The following is a 19,056-nucleotide window of genomic DNA, read 5'->3' as shown; positions in this document are numbered from 1 at the left end:
CAGATCAAGCAACACTGCATCGGGGTCGTTCCAGTGGAGATGTCAAGGGTTTGAAGACACTTCCCGCTCGGTATGGGCACCGCGTTGCATCGGACTTTCAGGGGGCTGATCGGGGGTTGTGCCGGTGCCTCACACATTGTCCACTTCCCAGGTGAACCGTAAGAGAACGCTGTACCCCAAGTGCCACCGTCTCGGTTCATAAAGACGCACGTATTCTCGTGACTAGGCTCAGTTTCTGCCCAGTACTCGTATTTTCCATCACCGTCAGCCAAACACTTTACCTGCCCCAAAGTGTAGTTGCAACCAATCCACAGTTTGACAGGTTTACCCGCCGGGTAGTGCGCCTGAAACTTGCTAAGTATCCAGTCATTCTCTTCCTTAGAGTTGGGTGTTGCGTAATCTGAGCAACGAGCCTGACACCAATCTCTGCCTGGCACGTACTGACGTAACACGACGTTTCGTACCAGGTAGCATCTGTCTTCACGTTGTATCCACACGTGAGGATGGGGCTGTCTAGAGCAGCCCAGCTTAGCCCCAAGTACGGCCTGTGCAATATCCCAAACGAATAAAATCACACCAACTTTAACCAAGTCCTGAAGCATGATTTCAGATAGTTTCAATAACAAGAACTCACTCCGTGGTATAGTGCGGTTAAAGGTGATCCTTTAAGCTCAAGTAGTCCCGAGTAGTTGGGAAGCAGGGTAGTCCTTTTCAGAACTGAGAAGGCTCAATCCACAAATCTACTCCACGGTAGTATAATATAGCTAAACGGTGCTCTAAAGAACAAACTCTACCTAGCAAGTAGATACATACATGGGAAACCAAACTTGTATCAGATGCGGGTTATTGTTTCTATCGGCGATTGTTGTCAAGCGATTTACTGTTGATTTGTTGAATGTGACTGACGGAGAACACCAAACAAGTTACTGGATGTATTTGACTAGATTTTTAACTTGAAGTTAGCCAATCTCAACATTGGCACTTGTCAAGTATCAACAATCAGATGTATAAGTCATTTAGAGATAAGACAACGAATTCAAACGTCAAAATAAAAGTACTACTTTGCGTTGGCAGCAGCTAGGTTTTGAGTAACGTCTTCTCTGGCCAATCTCTATTGGCACTTGTCAAATATCAAAAAGATGTCTGACATTTAGAGATTGGACAACGAGTTAAAGTAAAAAAAATACATGTACCATTTGGCGTTGACAGTAGCTACGTATTAAGTAACGTCTTCTCTGACATCAGGCAGTTTTAAGAGTGTCAGCAAATACGCAATCATTCAATACAGAAATGGGCGTGGCTTACAAATATCGGTTGTCTGGTACCTGAACACGCAGTATATGTATTGCTGGGTTGAAAATGATGCGTTTCAAGTGGCAGACTATTTGTCTCTGACTTTTTGTCTTTACATGTTCAAGTTCGAGCCAGAGACGTTGCCTGGTACCCAGGATGTTTTGCATGCGTAGGTTACCATGGAACATTGACTAGTGGTTGAACAAATTGTCGCCGTTCGAACTCGCCCGTTGATGTGTTTTGCAATGATTGGCAGTTGTACATTTTGTGAGTGACCGATCCGGGGGCAGGGTTGTACGAAAGGTTGACACTACCTGCATTTAGGGTTAGGGTTAGGGTTTAAAGGATTTGGGTACTTTTTTAAAATGTTCATAGATTTACATTAAACTTACAGGGTTTGAAGATAATGATAGTGGAAAGCTTCCCTTCAAATATTACTTACTGAGGTGCTGTAGTTTTTGAGAAATTAGTAAAACAATGTCTTGAAAATACGTTTGTAAATGCTTCCCCAAAACTACAGCACCTCAGCAACTTATATTTTAAGGGAAGCTTTCTACTATCATTATCTTCAAACTGTGTAAGTTTGGTGTAAATCTGTGGACATTGTGTTTTTTGTCCTACAAAAAGTACATACACCCTTTAAAGGTCGATAGTATGAAACATTGTGAGAAACGGTTCCCTCTGGGAACGTAGTTTCGAGAAAGAAGTAATTTTCATGAATTTGATTTCGAGACCTGAAAATTCGATTTTGAGGTCCCGAAATTAAGCATCTGAAAGCACACAAGTTTGTGTGACAGGGGTATTTCTTCTTACACTATTATCTCGCAATTCCGACGACCAATTGAGCTCAAGTTTTCACAGGTTTGTAATTTTATGCAGAAAACAAAATGTTGAGATACACGAAGTGAGAAGACTGTTTTCTGACAATTGTGTTACCAATAGTGTCCAGAAGATGCGAATTCTTATTGAGGTTTTGTTATTGAAATAAGCCAAAACAGTTTGAAAAATTTCCAAACGGTATTTCTTTATTTAGAGACACGTTGCTTTGGATATGGCGAGTTGGTCTATAAAGAAGCGTTTGGTACGTCTTGACTTGGTCAATTATGGCTGAGATCAAATTAGCCTATTGCAAGCGTGATGTTGGTTTTTTTGTAGAAGGTCGGTTCATATTCACCAGATAAAATTACCATGGCAACGTCACACATCAACACCAAAGGAGACTGCTCTTATAATTAAAGGTACATTACATAATTGGTTTTGACAACCAAACACTTGTTGACAGTGTAAGCGCTTATGTAATCCACCATTTATTCTTGTTTTTTCATTATTATCTTGCGACTTCAACGACAAATTGAGCGACCGTGTTAGTTCGCACAGTAAAAGGAAAACCACGCAACTTCGAGGCAAACTTGCGTGGATCATTGTATTCTACTTTTAAAACATCTTTCTAACCATATGCATTTAAAAAAAAAAAAGGGTTACATACGCTTTTTATAGACCAACTCGTGTTCATTTAAACAAAAACTCATATTTATGAGAATTTATCAAATTAACTGATGCGAGAAGTGTGTGCATCAAAGTAAAAAGCACAAGTAGAAAATCGATCTTCAAAATAAAATTGATCTTCATGTAGAACCTAAAGTTAGTTGTGTATTGAGAGTTTTTTTTTTTTTTTTTTTCTCTCCCCCTGATGTTTATGGAGGTAGCCAATTAATACACAATGCCTGAAGGCCGTTTCAAGATGTATGCTCCAATCAACTATTTTATAATAATAAATTTATAATAAAAAACACCCAAAACGCAGTCGGGGTAGTTTTTTTTTTTTTCTCCCCCCCCCCCCCCCCCAACCAAAGATGTCGATTGACACCAGTAGTAAGTGCATTTCCAGTAGTTATTTTACTACTTATATTACACACAGACAAAAATGTAGTACTTTGAAAATGTTTTTTTTTAATTGTCTTGGTCACCCCCACACACCTTTTTTTTTTTTTTTTTTACTCAAAAAGTTATTTTATTGTTCAGAAACATATACTCTAATTGAAAAAAGAAGAAGATATATTTCCAGGTGACTTTAACTCTTTATCACAACACTGGATTTTTTTTCATAATACCTAAAATGTTTGACCGACACTTCGGTCTTCATAAGCAGGATGACGCGGATGTTGAACCCGTGACCTTGCGGTCACGTGATCCCAAGATCGCGTCATAGACTCCTGGGAGCTTGTACCGCGCCCCGCCGTCTCGGTCCAGGGAGAGTTTGTGGGCTCTGATGTAGGCTTTCTGCTTTTGAGAAAGCAATAATTTCTCACTAGAATAATATTTGAATTGAATTCCATTATTCTCTCGCATCTTCGACGACCACCGAGTTCAAGTTTTAACAGGTTATTGTCTGCATGTTGAGATACACCAAGTAAGAATACTTCATCTTTCATTTAGCGGTCGCAACCGATATTCCACGCACAACGTCACGCCAGAGGTGTTTATCCCTCATCATGTTTGGAAGGTCCACGATTTCAGCCTCCGTATCTCTCCCGATCACGTCTATGAAGAATACTGGTCTTTGGTAATAACCAAAGGTGTTCAGTGTTCAATTTAATGTTCTTACTTTCCAACCCCTGGATTATGACTTTTGTCAAACAAAAGTAATACGAACAAATGAGAAGAAAGGAGAAGAAAAAGAGAACTTGAGGTAAAACCCCGAATCCCGTCCTCAGAAAAACAAAACTTTTTTTTTTTTTTTTTTTTTTTTTTTTTTCATCTCAAAATGGTTTATTAAATCCGAAGAGCACTTTGATTCCGAGGAGAATCCCTTTTCGTTTGCCAATTTATACCCACTATTTGATTCTCTCCCAGGAATAAATAAATTAATCCGCTGAGAAACTTCATGCAAGGCATTCCAGTGGCTTACTGGAGAATGTCACCTCTTTACAGGATTTCCATTGTTATGCACATTAGGAGTTTTACAGTGTTTAGAATCGCTCATTGCTGATAAGGGCGTTCAGAATGGATTGGGCTGCGGTAGACTGGATGGACGAAGACAGCAATGGCCGACCTCCCGGCTTTAAGCATTTGGACGCAAAATATTCTGCAGTCAACTGATTTTGTGCAACATCCCATGTCAAATACAGACTGTATTCAAACGGCGGACCCAAGACAGGGAACGACTGCAGGCCGTCCCAGCGAGCTCCCATCCAGCTTATATATCTTAAAGAGACATTGATGGGGCCGTTTCGTGAGATGTAAGCAGGGACATCTTTGATCTATGGATTTGTGGTATGTGGACGTACATTGGAGGTCACCAAAGGACCAAGGTATGAACAACTTTGCTGTGCATCCGACCTCCACTTTTTAAGTTCGCTTGTGTGATTCAAATCTTTGGCAAAACTACTTGACTTTTTGGGGGAATCTTGCGTACCATTGGCATTAAATACCATCTTTGAAAAATATTTGACTTTTTGGGGGATATTGCCTACAATTGGCAGTAACTACCATCTGGAAGGTGTGTGGAGATAATTAACATAAACAAATTATTGTATTGACATTTCTGAAAGAAAATATGAATTTTAATTTTGGTCCATTAATTAATAACGGAGTTATTATAAAAATAGATATGATTACATATACAATACTGTAAAACAAAACCAGGAACCATACTAAAGAAACACCTGTGGCAGGACGGCTTTGTAGAGGTGCTGGTCACCTGTTCCTCCTCGCCGCTCACTGGATTTGTGTTTTTAGCTATTTAGCTTCTTTGTATCTTTATGTACTGATTTGTATGTTTTTTATGCCAGTCTAATAAAAAATAAAACATAACTAAAACCTCACTGTAGTGAAAAGGATATAATGGATTAATTAAAAGGGGCATAATTAAGATAATTGATAGAGCGAAATAGTGGAGGTCGGATAACGCAAGTTGACATTCAAGAATCAAGATAAAGACTGGAGTGTGAAGTCTGCGAATGGTAAGAGAAACTCTAACCCGTTCTCTCGCAGAGTCCCACCCCTTCTGTGCTGCCCCATCTCCCCAAGATGTTCGGCGATCTTGTTGATGTTGTCCTTGTGTGTATAGTTTTCAAGGTGGATTCACATTGTCTGTTATGGGCATTTCTTGAGATGCATATTGGTCGAAGCCAATGATGCTTTTTATAATAATTAGGAGACTGGTCTTACCGGACACTTCTGTCTGGGTTGATATCTTCAAGTCGTCAGTTGTCATGATTAACCAATAATTGTAATGGTTTTATATTTCAAATAGCGTAATGTTATTTTGTTTTATTTATTTATTTATTTATTTTTTTTTTTTAAGTAGCAATTCAGCAATAATAAGTCCCAACAAGTCTCATAAAAAGATGACAAACTTTTTTGGGGAAAAACGAAAAAACAAATAGGATTAAAAGTGAATTAATGAATAAAATATTAATAGATAGATACTGCACTTGTCTCCTCTTGTGATGTGCTTTGTACGCCCCCTTATTAGACAATCAGTCAACATCATAATCCAGTCCAAACATTCGTATTGATGATTAATGTTTTATTTAGGAGTTTTAAATGGATAATTTTGACCAGCCAATTAATATTGCTGTTCCTAATATCAGCACCACATCAATTTTGAAAACTGATATTTTTAAAGTAAGCATTAATGGCATAGAGATTTGAAAATAATAAATATTAAGACAATAAGAAACGGCACACTATAACCCTTGCCAATTTAGCAAGAGTTCATTTAAAAGACCAATTAATGGTGGAAATTAATTAAGTTCCTTAATGCCCTAAACGCCATTACAGAAAGCATTTCAGTAGAGTCGTTTGCAAATAACTTCCATAAAACTTCTTATGTGAGCGAATGTCCTAAAAAAAAATCATTTCAGTAGAGTCGTTTGCAAATAACTTTCATAAAACTTCTAGTGTGAGCGCTGCGAAAAACAAGAAGAGAAATAAATGAAGAAGGACAAAGGAAGAAGAAGAAGAAATAGAGGAAAAGACTAGAGAAGCCAAGAGAGAAGCAAGGGGAAGATTAGCTCATCCACAGGAAAGACATCTGCTGCCTGGGTTTGTATGGGTGGTAAGACAGTATAGGCCTAAAGTATTTACAGTGTAGCCTTGAGATAAGACTAACTCTCTACTCCTACAGATGGCGTCAGGTAAAATATTAGCTTTGTCCAAGGCTCTTTACACAAGCACCGGCCCGCTCTGACTTCACGAAATGCATAGATACTATACCGCACGGCACACAACAGTACTTGATACCGCGGGGTAGAAGCATGGCTTTCGAGGTATCAACGAGGTTACAAAACGAGCCGTTTTGTAACCTCGTTGATACCTCGAAAGCCATGCTTCTATACCCCGCGGTATCAAGTACTGTTGTGTGCCGTGCGGTATAGTATCTATGCATTTCGTGAAGTCAGAGCGGGCCGGTGCTTGTGTAAAGAGCCTTGGACAAGGCTAGTAAACTAATTATAAGCTGTGACTGGTGTAGGGCTAAGTCTTGATTCAAGATTCTTACTTTATTTTTTTCTCATCAAATAAGAAATGTCAAACATATTTCAAGGGATGTGTTCTACTATCATCATCATTAGACCGTGTAAAGTTTATGTAAATCTGTGATCTTCACATTTTTTTTTTTTTTTTCCTTAAAAAACATTGGACACGACTTTTGGCTGTAATAGACCAGTCTTCCCACTTCGTGTATCTCAAATGCATAAAATACAAACTTGTGAAAATTTGTGCCCAATCGGTCGTCGAAGTTGCGAGATAATAATGAAAGAAAAAAACACCCTTGTCACACGAAGTTGTTTGCTTTCAGATGATTGATTTCGAGATCACAAAATCTAATTCTGAGGTCTCGAAGTCAAATTGTTCGTGGAAAATTACTTCTTTTTGACAAACTACGTTATTTCAGAGGGAGCCGTCTCTCACAGTGTGTTTTAATACTACCAGCAGCTCTCCATTACTCTTTACCAAGTAAGGTTTTATGCTGGAGTAACACCAAAAGTGTCCACTGCCTTTAACGTGACCTTTTTGAATTGTTACGTTTCCCACAAATCTACGCAAACTGGGGTTGCTTTTTAGCTCTATTAAAATGACGTCAAAGCCATTCGAATGAACCGGGGCCGCAGACCGGGGTCGACCCAGGAAAGCTAAACGAACGCATCGTTGCGAGGCAATTCCCGCGCATGCGCACTGTGATTGCGAATAGGCTTGTAAAACTGGTGGGGAAAAAACAACAAATCCGCGGTCAACCATTGCGTTAGTGTGCAGTTAAAGGTGTGGCTCTCTACGGTTAGAACTTGAACTACAGAGCTCTGACGATACTGTTTGAATCGGTCAATAGTACCGAAGCCAAGAGGTTAACAAAGGTAGGAATGAAGTCGTCTTTATTAATATGTGGAAACTGACAGTCTTTCAATGATTAGATGGATAATCGAAAATTATGCGAAGTGCGTCCAGTCTGTTCAGATTCAAATATTTGTCTAAATTTCACGACATACTATATAATACTATACTACAAAGGCATTTATGAAGCGCTCTTACACAAAATATGTATCACAGTGCTTAGCACAGAAAGAAAAAAATAGCAAAAACAGGATAAACATACAACATACAACAAGGTTATGAGTTATTTCAATAGGTTTTGAGAGCCTTCTGAAGGCTGCGCTTAAAGATGAATTGCGTATATTGTAGGGTAGACGGTTCCTCAAAGTAGGCCCTACAGCAGAGAAACCCCGGTCACCAGGGGTGGATTTCACAAAGAGTTAGGACTATAGTCTTATCTCGAGTTATAGGACCGGTTACTCGTCCTAACGTTGGACTATCCATGCCATTTGTATATCTCATAGGACTATAGTCCTAAGTTAGGACTATTCCTAACTCTTTTAACTCTTTATGAAATCGACCCCTGATGAAGTGCGAGTTTGCCGGGGATGATCAAAACTCTGTTATCTTGGGTAGATCGCAATCATTTTTTAGTTGGAACGTACGGATAAAAAAGAATGGGTTCTTTGAGAAATAGCGGAGCATCTGTGTCGATGAAACACATTTAAAACATTGTGAGAAGTTTGATTTGGATGCAGTTTGAAGTTCACGGATTAGCGGAGAGACATACCTATTTCTCCTGGAATATGAGATTTGCGCGCCCGGTTTTGTAGACGTTGAAGCCGTTTAGTGTCTTTGGAGGAGAGACCCGCAAGCAGAGAGTTGGCATAGTCGAGCCTTGATGTGACAATTGCTCGTATTGCGTCCTGGGAGGAAGATACAGTGAGGGAAGATCTAAAGCGAAACATCATTTTTTATTTTTTTTTTATTTATTTTTTTTTTTTCCACGGAGGAATTTTTTTTTATTCACACTTAAGACCACTCCTCATAATTACAAACACGCTGAAAATACGTAACACTAACAGCAAAAATAAAAATAAACAAAATACATGTACACAATACAATGTTAACCTTGAACCAATAGTTTGAAAGAGTCCCATTTTTTGTGAAAATTAACAGTGGAATCATTGGTGATGGAGATGTATTTATCCAAAGTATAATAAAGCTTTAAAGCGGGACATCATTATTAAGTTAAAAATGTCGACAACCCACAAACGTGAGGTTATCCTAAATAACTTTTCACTTGGTGGCGTCATCCTTAATTACACTAGAAAACAAAATCCCGAATAGCATTTTGTGTTAGGAAAACGGCACCCAACTAAGGCATTAACAACTGTAAAGCGGGAAAGGTAAACCGGGATTTGTTTCTTTTCTTTCTACAATCAACGAAAATTACATGTTTTCTATAAGCCGATAGTAAAACACGTAAAAAAATACACACAACAACAACATAGTTGTTATACACACAACAACAACATAGTATACCTTTAAACTCTTGATGACTTCAGTTGACTCTAATTATCCGTTTTGAGCGATCAACACATTAAAACGACCGAAGATCCACATTTTCACCTGATGGAAATACTGTATGCTTCTGAACCGGGCGCCATGTTGAAGCGGCGGTGTAAACAACACGTTGTAATACAACTAATTGTTTTACCAACATTCTATCTCCGTATTATTTTGCTGCATGTTCGATCGTTGGTGTAACATTGTGCACTCCATGCCCTAAGTTCAACGCGCGCCAGCGTCAGAGACAAATCAATGCAACAATGGTTTCAATTGTATTTATAACTGATTTATATAGATTTTAATCATTTAAATTTCTTTAATAAATATATATCCAGGATCGGCCGCATTTTTAGGGTCAGTCAAGTACACCAACCTAACACTGTTTCATGCCTAAGCATAAAACGTCGCCTACTTCAACTCAGGGCGACTTATTATTTTCATTAGAGAAAATAAATGGCAGCTGTTTTGTTTGCTTGTTTGTTTATCTTCTTACTCGTTAATAAAATTGCATGGACAAGTGAACAAACGAACGAACAAACACTGTCTATAGAACTGTCCCTATATATTGTTGTCAATGATTTTGTTCATTCTGGGAGTCAGTCATCTGAGAAGCCAAATCTTAGGAAACTGCATCAGGAAGGAGGTTCTTGTCAGAAATGGTAATTGTCTCCTGATTTCAAATCTACCTCGTGGTAGAAGAGAAATTGTAGGACAGGATTCAAGTCTGATGCACTGCAAAAACTTGGGTGTTAAATTTACACCAATGGTGCTGTTACACATAGTTGCCAACCTTATTAAGCTAAAATGATCCCAACACAAGTATGAAAATAATAACACAAATTCCTGCTAAAACACTTACATAAGTGTTATTTTAAAGACACTGGTCACTACTGGTAATCGTCAAATACCAGTCTTCTGAGTTTGTGTATCTCAACATATTAAATATGCACACAATAACAAACCTGTAAAGATTTGAGCTAATCAATGGTCTTCGTAGTTGCGAGAAAAATACCCTTGTCACCCGAAGTTGTGTGCTTTCATGATGCTTGATTTCGAGACCCTAAAATCTCATTATGAGGTCTCGAAATCAAATTCGTGGAAAATTACGTCTTTCTCGAAAACTACATCACTTCAGAGGGAGCCGTTTCTCACAATGTTTTATACTATCAACCTATCTCCATTACTCGTTGCCAAGTAAGGTTTTATGCTAATAATTATTTTGAGTAATTACCAATAGTGTCCACTGCATGTAATACCCTATAATATTAATTGTAATTTTCACTTCGGTATCTATTATCGGTAAGTTTTAACCCCCCCCCCCCACCACCCCACGTGACAGGTGCTCTTTTGTTGATGTAACCCTCTTTGCAACTTGGCCCAGTTTTGAGCAAACAATCTTGTAAACAATTATTATTATTTATTTTTTAGGAACCTGCACCAAACAATGAAACAAAAAGCCAGAGCTGCTGCAGTGTAATGCTTCAGTACAGATTTGACAATAACTATTGCAATGAGTTTTTGGCGTACTTCAATACATGGACCCTTTCCCCAATATAGTTCCCACATTGAGGTAGTATTAGAGGTCTAATAATACGGTCATGGTTTCCATTTATACTACTTCTATTGTGTTAAGTCGGCCATTACCAACAGTTCATTTAATACCGCGTGCGTGCAACACACTGGAGCTTTAATCAAAACGCATGTCGTGATTGGTCGGTGAAAGCAATCGCTGCAACTACAGAGTGGACGCTTGGCGGAACCCCAAACCAAGAGGGTCAAGCAAACATATATCGCCTATTTTGTATTTGTCTCAAATCAACACAGCCACAAAACCAAAGCGATGCTGCCTCTGCAAACTGGTAGGGATAAGGTCAAAATATATGATTTTTACATGGCATTGTATACGTTATGGAGATATGTCAAGGCAAACAAGCTTGAGGTCAAGTTGCTGTTTGGACACAGTTGCCTGGGTCAATAATGAACTTCATGCATATTGGTTCTTCGCGTGGTTGCATTATCTGATAACTATTTTGTTAGACCTTCAGGTCATCACAAAGGATCTTTTTGGGTGCGTTCGTTTAGCTTCCCTGGGTCGACCCCGGTGTGTGGCGGGTTTTTTTCCAGGACGAACGTGGGTAATTATCTGCACACGTTTGTCCTGGGAAAAAACGTCACCCAGGAAAAAATTCCCATTGAGTCCCATTGATATTTTGAATGGGATTCAATGGGATCCCATTGTTTCAATGGGATTCAATGGGATCCCCTGTGGATCCCATTAGATCCCGTTGACTATGTCCCAAATTCCACCCCAATCCAATTGAATCCCATTAATCCCATTCAAATTTTCAATGGGATCCCATTAAATCCCATTGGATCCCGTTGAATATGTCCCAAATTCCACCCCAATCCCATTGAATCCCATTAATCCCATTCAAATTTTCAATGGGATCCCATTAAATCCCATTGATTTTTTTCAATGGGAATTTTTTCCTGGGCACACACCGGGGTCGACCCGGGGAAGCTAAACGAACGCACCCAATATTACTCACTCCATATTTCGTTAACAAGTGATAACCCAACATCTGGGTCTGTGTAAGTCTCGCATGTCAAAAGAAGTTTATGTTTTATCTGAAATCGAATGCGGCGCCTCTGTGCATTTTAATTTGACACCACGTTGTTCTTCGGTCAATTTTTTTTTTCTCCGATTTTAAGCCATTGGACACTTTCTGAACAGAACAAAAATTTAAAGTTCACAGATTTACAAATAACTTACATGGTTTACAGAAGGCAATGGTGAAAGACTTCCCTGGAAATATTATTCCATGAAACGTTTTACTGTTTGAGAAAACATTAAAACAATTATCAATTCTCCATATATCGAGATTAACGGATTTATTTTAAAAACATGTTGACACGGCGAAACGTGCGGAAACAAGGGTGGGTTTTCCGGGTTTTTTTTCTCCCGACTCCGATGACCGATTGAGCTTAAATTTTCACAGGTTTGTTATTTTATATTTAAGTTTGATACACGAAGTGTGGGCCTTTGGACAATGCTATTTACCGATGTTGTGCGATTGCTTTAAAGTATTTTAACTAGTGTTACTCCCACTTATTCCATGCTTCCAATGATATTTGTAAGTTGCCAATCTTAAAAAATCGTGTCCGATATGAACAGATTTTACCAGCAGCTTCAGAACACCATTGTTTCTTAGTACATAATTAACCTCATACGTTTTGAATGAAAGGATTATACCAGAGTCATGATAACTAGAGTCTTTACCGTGAACTTAAATTAACTTTTATAACCAAAATTAACCATAGTGTGCAGTTAAAACTCAAACCGCCACCGTTAACCGCATGTCTGGCACATTAAAGGGCATATGTACCTATTCCTAACAAAAATCACAATGTCCACAGATTTACATTAAACTTACACAGTTTGAAGATTTTGATAGTAGAAAGCTTCCCTTGAAATTTAACTTACTGAGGTGCTGTAGTTTTTGAGAAATGAGTAAAAGTAATAATTTTCGTCTCAGTTTTAGCATGTAAAAACGTATTAACCAGTTATGCTATGGTTTTGGTATAATATCATAACTGGTTAAGGGGATTTTACATGCTAAAATAGTTTTGGTCTCATGAGACCAAAGTTATTTTGTTACTTGTTTTACTCATTTCTCAAAAACTACACAACCTTAGTTAGTAATATTTGAAGGGAACCTTTCCACCATCATTATCTTCAAACCCTGTAAGTTTAATGTAAATCTGTGGACATTTTGAAAAAGTACCAAAATCCATTAATGAGAAAAAAAGGACTTTTTTTTAATCATTCGCATTATGGTTCTGTTTTTATGTAGGTATATAAACTACAAGGTTGAGCGCCACTTCATTTACACCCGTCCGGAAACTTCTAGAAGTCAATTAGCCACATACCCAGCTCGCTAAATCGCTATTCAAAGTCAACATGATTAAGACCGTGTTATTTGCTCTCGTATTTACTTCGTGTGTAGGTAAGTAAACATTTTTTAATAGACGTGGTAAGCTCCAGATGGATGGTGCGTTCGCATAGCCAATCAGCGGGCTCATTGCTTATCACGTGGTCTCTTTCGTCACCCAAGTGTGCAAGCCACGCCTGTAATTTCAGCCTTTTCGAAATCGCGGCTTGTGCTTGGTGTCCGGTTTCAGATGCAGTTGTGTCCGTCGTGCAATACTGTCAGCTCCGGACACTTTTGCATATGCAATCGTGTCCGGGGCTATGCAAAAACCGTCCGGCGGACATGTACATGTGTATGTGCGCGCGTAAGCCAGCGTACATGCACTGAAGTGACCACGTAGAATATGCAGCATGCATATTCACGTATTTTATGATTGCAGCGAATACCTAACGGCCAAACAATTCCCATCTCATTCATGACATGCACTTAGCTTGTAAAAAAAAATGGCGAATGTGCTCCGTCGACCAAGGACGTTAATTAACTGCAAGGACGGTTTTGCAAGGGGCGGACACAACTGCATATGCAAATGTGTCTGGGCGGACACAATTGCATTATGTAGCATCAGCGTCCGGGCGGACACGATTGCATATGCAAAACCGTCCGGCGGACATTATTGCATACACAATAAGGTCCTCCGCACTGGGCACTAACGGTAACTACTCAAAATGAAACCCCTTCTTTGTAACGAGTATATAAAACATTGTGAGAAACGGCTTCCTCTAAAGTGACGAAAAGGGAGTAATTTGCCACGAATTTGATTTCGAGACCTTAGATTTAGAATTTGAGGTCTCGAAATCAAGCATCTGAAAACACACAACTTGGTGTGACAACGGTGTTTTTTTTTCTTTCATTATTATCTCGCAACTTCGACGACCGATTGAGCTCAAATTTTCACAGGTTTTGTATTTTAAGCATATGCCTGTGTTGAGATACACCAACTGTGAAGAATAGTCTTTGACAATAATAGTGTCCACTGTATTTAAAGCTTCGTTAGGCTCTGAAAGCACACAATTTATAATTGTGTTTCGCACATGCTGGGACACATCAAGTGAAAATACTTCGACAATTACCAAACGTGTCTAGAGTTCTTTTAATGAGTTGATTTTGCTCGATAATGTATTCACAAATCACTCAATTTTTCTCCTGAAGACGAGCAGAGAATACTGTTCGAAACGTCGAGACCAAACCGGCTCTTTTCAGTGCCACCACTCCTTTAAAAGAGTTATTACCCGTGTTTGTACCCTCAAATTTACTTATAGTTGCTCTTATTCTCCACACCATACAAAGCTTCAAACACCATTCACTAAATCTTGTTTACAGTCAGTCTGAGTGCCCTCAGATGCTTTGATTGCAGCGGAGACTGCCAGGACCCTTTCACTGGAACAGGCTTTCAAACCGAACTATGTAATTTCAGCACTTGTTTTGTAAGTATGACTCTTCTCTTGAATTGCAAAGGTCGTGGGTTCGAATCCCACCTGAATAATATGCCTGTTTTGATCGCAGAACTCTGGCAAGTACTGTTAGTATACAGTGTATGAATACTCTTTATCCCGGTACAAAGTTAACCTCTATTGACAAAATTCACCTGACGTCATTTATAGAATAATCGTGGGATGCGCCATACTGGTGAACAATGGATGCGTTCGTTTAGCTTCCCTTGGTCGACCCCGGTGTGTGGCGGGGGGGGGGGGGGGGTTCAGGACGAACGTGGGTAATTATCTGCACACGTTCGTCGTTGGAAAAAAAAAGCCGCCACACACCGGGGTCGACCCAGGGTTGCTAAACGAACGCACCCAATGTCACTCTGTGCGTTATTCAGTGAAGTGCGCATGTTTATAGGTGACGCATAAACCACTGCCAACCAAAATTGTGAGCATGGTATAGTAGTCGCCGCGTGTGACGTAAATGCAAGGGGTCAAAACAGTGCCATTGTTGTAAAACAATATTGTCGATATGCGGGCATAGTGGTGCGTCTATAAAAATTAGATATGAGGCCAAGGCCCTTTAAATAATATTATTATTAATCATAATAATGGGAGACTTTCGGGACGCTTGGTGGCAGCAGACTTACCAGGTAAAATCCATTGTTCTCGGTAATGTGTTGCACGCTCAGAACTACGTAAACAATGAAAATTTACCTGATAAGTCTGCTGCCACCTAGCGTTTCAAAGTCTTCCATTGTTACATAGCGCTTTATACACCGTGTTTCAAAGCTCTTTATATATACAGCATGGGTATACAGCCTGTGCTGTCAGATATAGCGCACTAAGTGCACTAAGCTAATCAATCACAAGAACCATCTCTGCCCTCACAGGTACCAATTCTCCCCTGGGTGGATAGAAGCAAATATAGTTAAGTGTCTTTCTCATGGACAAAGTTCCCACGATCGGGACTCGAACCCACACTCTGCTGAACAGAAACACCAGAACTTGAGTTCGGTGATCTTATCCGTTCGGCCGACACCATTCGGTGGACATGGTGCCAACGTTGCGTTGTTCTTTAGCTTAGGGCAGCATCGCACTTTAAAGAGGGGAAGACATTTTTGCCTCTTTTGAGTTATGTTAAAAATGGTTTGTGAGGACAAAACATGGCTCTTTCTTTTTCTTTCTTTCATTATTCTCTTGCAAGACGTTTTTCGTTTTCCTTTCACGCGGCCCACTCACCAACAGCGCCCGCATCGCCCGTAACGAGAAACGTCGCGCACCAGGACTAGCGCGTATGTATCCGAAAACAACCGGCTATAAACAACCGGTTATTATCAACCGTTTAAACACCCCCACGTGACGCGCTCTCTACCGATAGAAATAGCGAAACTGTCTGAGGTATTTATGAATACTTTGTAAGTTGCTGATGTCGTTACTCCCACGAGGAACGGTGTATCAATTGTGTACTTTCCTTGTTTGACGTTGTTCTTTAGATTTTGTCTGTCTTAATGTTACTACGATTTTAAAGACACTGGACACTATTGGTAATTGTCAAAGACCAGTCTTCTCGCTTGGTGTATTTCAACAAATGCATAAAATAGCAAACCTGTGAACAACTTAAGCTATTTGGCGTCGAAGTTGCGAGATAATAATGACAGAAAAAACATCCTTGTCACACGAGGTTGTGTGCGTTTAGATGGTTGATTTCGAGACCTCAAATTCTAAATCTGAGGTATTTTGAGTAATTACCAATAGTGTCCACTGCCTTTTAATAATAATATGTTTTGTTTCAGAAAACTAAAACTGGGGGGTGGATCTCCCGAGGCTGCACTGCTATCTGCTTGGCCGGCAAATACGGGGATGTCGAAACGGCTTGTTGTGACGATAAGGACGGATGCAACGGCGCATCCACCGTGACATTTGGTCTTATGACGGCTTGCGTCACGGCACTCGCGGTCTGGATGAATTCAGCCTGGTAAGGAAGCTAGAGTTTGCAACTCGTATTTCTGTATTGTCATACAATATTAAAGGCAAAGAACACCTTAGGTAATTGTCCAAGACCAGTGTTCTCACTTTGTGTGCTCCAGCATAAGCATGCAAATCAAATCAGTGAAATTGTTGACTCATTGGTCATCGAAGTCTTTGTCGAAATGTCAATTATTATTATCATTATCATTATCATTATCATTATCATTATCATTATCATTATCATTATCATTATCATTATCATTATCATTATCATTATCATTATCATTATCATTATCATTATCATTATCATTATCATTATCATTATCATTATCATTATCATTATCATTATCATTATCATTATCATTATCATTATCATTATCATTATCATTATCATTATCATTATCATTATCATTATCATTATCATTATCATTATCATTATCATTATCATTATCATTATCATTATCATTATCATTATCATTATCATTATCATTATCATTATCATTATCATTATCATTATCATTATCATTATCATTATCATTATCATTATCATTATCATTATCATTATTTATTCGTTCAATACAAGGTACAACAAAGTTACAATAGCACAAGACAGAACATTAACGGGGAAAAAAAAAACAATTATAAAAAAGCAAGAAATCAGGAAAATAAATACAGAATTAAATAAAAGAATAAATAAGGTTAAATTAGATTAACTTAAATAAATTATTAGAAAAAGAAAACAAAAGCAAAAAATAAACACAATAAGAGGGCGGCTGAGGGCGGAGCATGCAGGAGGAAAACAGAACCAAATGGGAACAACAACCAGTAGGGATAAAAAACAAGGACAAATCATGCGGGTCAGGGGTAACAGAAGTAAACCAAATTACTGTTGCTCGGAAACATGTTGCCCACGCATGAAAAGAAGACAATGACAAGAAATCTGTGTCAAATTGACAAGGAATCTGTGTCAAAATTACAAGAAATCTCAAAAAGTCAAAAATACAAGGAATCTGTGTCAAAAAGACAAGGAATCTGTGTTGAAATGACAAGGAATCTGTGTTGAAATGACAAGGAATCTGTGTCAAAGTGACAAGAAATCTGTTTCAAAATTACAAGAAATATGTGTCACAAGGACAAGAAATATGTGTCAAAAAGACAAAGAATCAGTGTCAAAATTACATGGAATCTGTGTCAAAGTGACAAGAAATCTGTTTCAAAATGACAAGGAATCTGTGTCAAAGTGACAAGAAATCTGTTTCAAAATGACAAGGAATCTGTTTCAGTTGTCTGAAAAGTGTTAAAACCTCTTTTTCAACCCTGTTTCATTTCTCTACAGAGTTGCTGGATCATCATGTCACTTATGGGACGAGAGATGAGCCAAGCTATAGCTACGAACCATCCTTGGCTCTCCGCCATCTGTATCTAGTCTTTCATATAAATATTGTAGCATGTTCCATATGTAGGGTGGGGGTAGATTTATATAGTCGGGTCTTTTACTTGAGAATTATTCCTCCTTTGCAGTTTTTAGAAGTGGAAAACGAAACACGTTTTGACTTTTTTGATCTTGTTTTATACAACTGACACGAAGTATTTCTAAAAAGTATCGAATTGAAGATTTTTCTAGCGATTTCATGTCGTTACTAGCATAAACTGCTTAATTCATGAGCTTTAGGACCATTATGCAAACATTTGAAATCATAAGTGATGTGTTTCTCCCTGGTGAAATATGTAAGCACCTTTTTTAAATGCACAGACAATTTCTAGCAATATCCCGTTTACGGGTTTGTCTCACGTGGCGATATTTTCTTGAAGGTGAGGTTTCTATTGAAACTGAAGTAGGACGTCAGTGGTTCGTTCACCGTGTGGGAAATACCCCCTGATTGTATACTTTTGGAATATGTTGAACAGAAACGGAGACATCTTATGAAGGGGTTAAAAGTGTACACAAGTAAAGAAATAAAAACGTTGTTAGTCATTTTGCCAGAAAGTGGATGATCTTTTCTTAATCCGATTAATCCCCTTCCGTATGGGAGACTTTTGGACCGTCCTTTTTTCACATTTCTCGCTTTTACTTCGCGAGGGCAGGGAAGTGTAAGAAAGTGTTAATGTCTTAGGGGAGGGCAGTTTTAGAAAGTGTTGCTGTCTCAGGGGAGGGCAGTGTATTTAAGTTTTACTGTCCCAGGGGAGGGCAGTGTAACAAAGCGTTACTGTCTCAGGGGAGGGCAGTCAAACAAAGTTTTACTGTCTCAGGGGAGGGCAGTGTAACAAAGCGTTACTGTCTCAACGGAGGGCAGTGTAACAGAGTTTTACCATCTCAAGGGGGAGGGGGGCAGTGTAACAGAGTTTTACCATCTCAAGGGGGAGGGGGGGCAGTGTAACAGAGTTTTAGTGTCTCAGGGGATGGCTGTGTAAAAGAGTTTTACCATCTCAAGGGGGGGGGGGGGCAGTGTAACAGAGTTTTTGTGTCTCCGGTGATGGCTGTGTAACAAAGTGTT

General features: G+C 38.9%; 1 long non-coding RNA gene across 2 annotated transcripts; it reads left to right on the top strand.

Annotated features, from left to right (window-relative positions):
• The first annotated feature begins 4,374 nt into the window (after positions 1–4,374).
• On the top strand, positions 4,375–16,472 carry LOC139943143 (uncharacterized). Of its 2 annotated transcripts, none has more exons than XR_011786758.1 (3): positions 4,375–4,604; positions 13,032–13,184; positions 16,387–16,472. It is a non-coding gene; the product is annotated as an uncharacterized lncRNA (long non-coding RNA). The 2 variants fall into 2 exon arrangements; XR_011786759.1 differs by lacking the exon at positions 4,375–4,604 and adding an exon at positions 7,545–7,649.
• Positions 16,473–19,056: the final 2,584 nt, after the last annotated feature.

The sequence above is a fragment of the Asterias amurensis genome, chromosome 10, assembly GCF_032118995.1.
Source record: "Asterias amurensis chromosome 10, ASM3211899v1".
Classification (NCBI taxonomy): Eukaryota; Metazoa; Echinodermata; class Asteroidea; order Forcipulatida; family Asteriidae; genus Asterias; species Asterias amurensis.
Note: the sequence above shows the minus strand (reverse complement) of the source record. Positions and strands in the feature narration are given on the sequence as shown.